Source organism: Ranitomeya variabilis, chromosome 4, assembly GCF_051348905.1.
Source record: "Ranitomeya variabilis isolate aRanVar5 chromosome 4, aRanVar5.hap1, whole genome shotgun sequence".
Classification (NCBI taxonomy): Eukaryota; Metazoa; Chordata; class Amphibia; order Anura; family Dendrobatidae; genus Ranitomeya; species Ranitomeya variabilis.
The window spans coordinates 562,398,150-562,404,149 of NC_135235.1; positions in this window are offsets into that span (position 1 = coordinate 562,398,150).

Sequence of the window (6,000 nt, forward strand, 5' to 3'; positions counted from 1 at the left end):
TGAGGTAATCTGGAGAAATGTCACCCCATGCTTCCAGAAGCCCCTCCCACAAGTTGGTTTGGCTTGATGGGCACTTTTTGCATACCATACGGTCAAGCTGCTCCCACAACAGCTCAATGGGGTTGAGATCTGGTGACTGCGCTGGCCACTCCATTACAGGTAGAATACCAGCAGCCTACTTCTTCCCTAAATAGTTCTTGCATAATTTGGAGGTGTGCTTTGGGTCATTGTCCTGTTGTAGGGTGAAATTGGCTCAAATCAAGCGCTGTCCACAGGGTATGGTGTTATGACCCCAATGGCAGAGGGTCTCAGAAATAAATACCAAGTCTGCAAACACAAAAAACCAGCTCATAGGGCAGTGGTAACTGGGCTGACCGTATAGCTAATCCTAGCACCACAAATAGCAGCAGCCGGGGAACGTGCCTACGTTGGTTCTAGACGTCTCGCGCCAGCCGGAGAACTAACTAACCCTAGAAGGGAAAAGATAGACCTTTCTTGCCTCCAGAGAAAAGACCCCAAAAGTTGGATACAAGCCCCCAACAAATAATAACGGTGAGGTAAGAAGAAAAGACAAACGTAAGAATGAACTAGGTATTTAGCAAAGAGAGGCCCACTGACTAATAGCAGAATATAGTAAGATGACTTATACGGTCAGCAAAAAACCCTATCAAAAATATCCACGCTGGATATTCAAGAACCCCCGAACCGTCTAACGGCCCGGGGGGAGAATACCAGCCCCCTAGAGCTTCCAGCAAAATCAGGAATCACATTTAGTACAAGCTGGACAAAAAATAAGAGCAATACAAATAACCAAAAAACAAGGAAGCAGGACTTAGCTTAATTTTGCAAGAACCAGGACCAGCAGACAGGAGCAAACAGAAAGGACTGATTACAATGATGCCAGGCACCAGACTAAGAATTCAGGAAGTTCATATAGCAACACCCCTGGACTAACGACCCAGGTGGGTGCAAAACTAGGGAAAGACAATCTCAGAGTCATACCACTAGTGACCACAAGAGGGAGCCAAAAAAAGTCTAATTCACAACAGTATGACATTGCAAAATGGAATGATAGCTTTCCTTATTCAGAATCCCTTTTACCTTGTACAAATCTCACACTTTACCTGCACCAAAGCAACCCCAGGCCATCACATTACCTCCAACATACTTGACAGATGGCGTCAGGCAGTCTTCCAAGATCTTTTCAGTTGTTCTGCTTCTCACAAAGGTTCTTCTGTGTGATCCAAACACCTCAAACTTGAATAAATCTGTCTATAACATTTTTTTCCAATATTCCTCTGTCCAATGTCTGTGTTCTTTTGCCCATATTAATCTTTTCCTTTTATTAGCCAGTCTCAGATATAGCTTTTTCTTTGCCACTCTGCCCTCAAGGCCAGCATCCCGGAGTCGCCACTTCATTGTAGATGTTGACACTGGGGTTTTGCATGTACTATTTAATGAAGCTGCCAGTTGAGGACCTGTGAGGTGTCGATTTCTCAAACTACAGACTCTAATGTACTTGTCTTGTTGCTCCCACTTCTCTTTTTTCTCTGGTTAGAGCCTGTTTGTGCTCTCCTCTGAAGGGAGTAGTACACACCATTGTAGGAAATCTTCAGTTTCTTGACAATTTTGCACGTGGAATCGCCTTCATTTCTAAGAACAAGAATAGACTGTCGACATTCACATGAAAGTTCTTTTTTTCTAGCCATTTTGAGAGTTTAATGGAACCAACAAATGTAATGATCCAGATTCTCAACTGGCTCAAAGAAAGGTCAGGTTTATAGGTTCTCTAATCAGCCAAACTGTTTTCAGCTGTGCTAACATACTCGCACAAGGGTTTTCAAGGGTAGTCTAACTATCCATTAGCCTTCTTACAAAGTTAGCAAACACAAAGTACCATAAGAACACTGGAGTGATGGTTGTTGGAAATGGGCCTCTATACACCTATGAAGATATTGTATTATAAACCAGACGATTGCAGCTGAAATAGTCATTTACCACATTGACAATGTATAGAGTGTATTTCTGAATCATTTATAGTTAGCTTCATTGGAAAAAACTGTGCTTTTCTTTAAAAAATAAGGACATTTTTAAGTGACCCTAAACTTTGAATGGTAGTGTATATAACATATTTAATGGATTAAGAGATGCATAGACTCTAGACCATGTGAAGTAATCATCCCTCTCTACTGCTCGTTGCTCAAAGAAAGGTCAGGTTTATAGGTTCTCTAATCAGCCAAACTGTTTTCAGCTGTGCTAACATACTCAAACAAGGGTTTTCAAGGGTAGTCTAACTATCCATTAGCCTTCTTACAAAGTTAGCAAACACAAAGTACCATAAGAACACTGGAGTGATGGTTGTTGGAAATGGGCCTCTATACACCTATGAAGATATTGTATTATAAACCAGACGATTGCAGCTGAAATAGTCATTTACCACATTGACAATGTATAGAGTGTATTTCTGAATCATTTATAGTTAGCTTCATTGGAAAAAACTGTGCTTTTCTTTCAAAAATAAGGACATTTTTAAGTGACCCTAAACTTTGAATGGTAGTGTATATAACATATTTAATGGATTAAGAGATGCATAGACTCTAGACCATGTGAAGTAATCATCCCTCTCTACTGCTCGTTGGTCAGGCCTTATCTGGAATATTGTGTCCAGTTCTGGGCACCCCATTTAAAAAAAGACATCGAAAAACAGGAGCAAGTTAAGAGAAGAGCTACCAGGATGGTGAGCCGACTGCAAAGTATGTCCTACGAGGAACAGTTAAAGGGAACCTGTCACCCTGATGAATCTGATGATTCCTCTGACGCTGCACAGTAGGAGGAAGGCGGAGGGAGATGAGGGAGAGCCGTAGATAAGTACTGCGCATGCCCAAGAATCCCAACCCCGCAGTGTGAATAAATCAGAAGAGACTGCGGGGCGGGATCTCAGGACGCGCATCCACGCAGGCGCAATAAGCAAGACATCAAGTGATGTCAGTGGACGGGCAGCGCTAACTGCGCATGCCCAAGGCCTAAGATGACAACGCAGGCTTCGAGACAATTGAATAACGCTGAGGAGGTGGCGCCTGGCGTGCAGAGGCCATGAGTGACGGCTGTGGTGCGTCTGTATTAGGGGGGAAAAGACCTGCCCCTAGGATGATTTCAAGATATGAGGGACAAATTTCATAAACGATTATTTCAGGAGTGCCAGCAACAAGAACTAAAAGAGCCACCTTGTCAGAATGCAGCATCAGTGCTGCACAAGGTGGCTTTTTTAGTTGCAAACGCCTGGGGGGGGGGGTGACAGGTTCCCTTTAAAGGATCTGGGAATGTTTAGTTTGCAAAACAAAAAGCTAAGAGGACACTTAATAGGTGTATACAAATATCTGATGGCATATCATAGTATAGAGGGGTCATCCTTATTCTCATTTGCACATGGAAACACAAGAAGCAATAGAATGAAACCAAAAGGGAGAAGATGCAGATTAGATATTGGAAAAACACTTTTCGACAGTGAAGGTGATCAATGAGTGGAACAAGCTGCCATGAGAAGTGGCCATTTCTCCTTCAATGGAAGTCTTCAAACAGAAACTGGACAGACATCTGCCTGAGATGGTTTAGTGAATCCTGCTTTGAGCAGGGGGTTGGACACGATGACCCTGGAGGTCCCTTCCAACTCTTAACATTCTATGATTCTATGACAAACCAGCTATGTTACATCGCTTTGTACTACTACTATATTGCTAGCCAGCTGTGCCTTGGATTCTATGACAAATCCAGCTCTGCTATACTGGTGGTCAGCTCTGCCTTGGACTCATTTACAGACCCAGCTCTGCTATAGTGCTGGACAACTCTTCCTTACCACTATTCAGATCAACCTTGTTTTTGGTAAACAACCCATCTCTACAATATTGCTGTGAACCCCTGCCTTATAGCGGTATTAGCTTTGCTGTGGACTCTGTGGCATACCCAGTTCTTCTGTATTTTGTTAGGTAACCTGTTGTGTATCCGCTTTTTGGGCTCCCCTGGTGGTTGCTGGTGGTACTGGTTACTTGTTTGCACTTTGCTTCTTCTGTTCACCTGCTTCCATCAGTGTTTGGGAGTTTCCTATTTAGCCTTGCTCTCCAGTCATTTCCTTGCCGGTCATCATTGTAACCAGAGCCTTCGGTTGCATGTTCCTGCTACTAGTCTGCTGATCAGCTAAGTGGACTTTGTCCTTTTGTTTTGTACCTTTTGTCCAGTTTGCAGTTTTTGTAATTCTCTGTAGCTGGAAGCTCTTGCGGGCTGAAATTGCCACTCCTGTGTCATGAGTTGACACAGGAGTCTTAAAGTAATTTCAGGATGGTTTTTGAAAGGGTTTTCAATTGACCGTGAAGTCCTCTTTTGTATCCTTCTGCTATCTAGTAAGTGGACCTCTCTTTGCTAAATCTACTTTCTTACTGTGTATGTCTTTTCCTCTTAATTCACCGTTATTACATGTGGGGGGCTGCTATCATCTTTTGGGGTATTTCCCTAGAGGTAAGCCAGGTCTGTTTCTTCCTCTACCAGGCGTAGTTAGTCCTCCGGCGGGCGCGTGGCATATAGGAAGCCGTAGGTATGCTCCCTGGCTACTGTTAGTTGTGTGGTAGATTTAGCTCACGGTCAACTCGAGTTTCCATCACCCGAGAGCTCGTTCGTTACTTATGTGTTTTTTACGTTCCCTTGCCATTGGGAACCATGACAGTAACCCCACTGTACCATCCTGCCCCAACAGCCTCTGTTGCATCTGGAACTCACCACTGCACCATCATCTGTCTGTGCTGCATAACAAGTGCTCATCCAGACCAATGGCTTCAAGGATCCACTATACCACGTGAGACATAAAAATGGTCATGGTGGACCACCACTGTATTTCAAGAAGACTGCATTCTACCCTGGGGAGAAAACTGGCAATGTTGTTTGCAAATATCTGGCATTTAGAATCTTTGCTGTATACAGCATTTCTAATTTACAATAGATTGTGCCATTAATGGTGGAAGACAGATATTACAGATGAAGAAGGGTAAGCTGGGTGACAATGACCTATATCTTATTGGAATAAATGAATCTCTTAAGAACTACAGAGATTAAACCACAAAATAATGACAATTTACATGGAACTATTCATTCCCCAATTATGGTGGTTATTGATGGGGAAGGTCTAGAGACACACATTTCAACAATCTAATTGAGCATAGTAATAGAGGGATAATCTGAAGACTGTATGAGGACAGGTTGTATCAGGATGAAGGACCTATAAATGGGGTGGTTTAGGCCTGTCCGACCCAACATGAATGGGTCCTACTCAGTATGGACTAGGCAGATGGCAGTTTACAATACAACACCCCAAGAGATGTTTTTATGATATGAAGTTACCCTTTAAGGCACCTGAGCAACATATCTGAAAAGAAGAATAAACTACAGCCAAGTCCAGGAATCGGGCACAGATGTTTAAGCTTAGTGAAGTCTCAACAAATGTACTGTAAAAAGAATAAAATCCTCCAGAGGCTCGGTATCTTATTGTTTCCAAGAACATTGGTCTGTGTATATATGTATATGGTTTTACTGGCTATGTTTATAACAAACATAAGACAATTATCTCTGACCTACTCTGCCAGAGGAGCGCACGTCCAGCTGAATACATTTACTCAGCTGCATTCATGGGGCTGTCTACCCCTGACAAAATATCATTGCATCAGCAAAATGAAGCACCGAGCTCAAGACGTCTAGGAACAAGGCCGCTGTAAAAATATAAAACACTTCAAGGAATGAATGCTAGTATAATGAAGGAGGGTTATGGTCCAGCCAAATCTGAGCAAAACCGACAAAGACTTAGTACAGCAGAAGAGCGATGTGAGGATAGTTTTCTGGATCTGGGTTCTCACCAGTTTATTAGTATTAAGCATCACCATATAACTTATACTTATTATTAACTAGATGGTGGCCCGATTCTAACGCATCGGGTATTCTATAATATGTATGTATGCATGT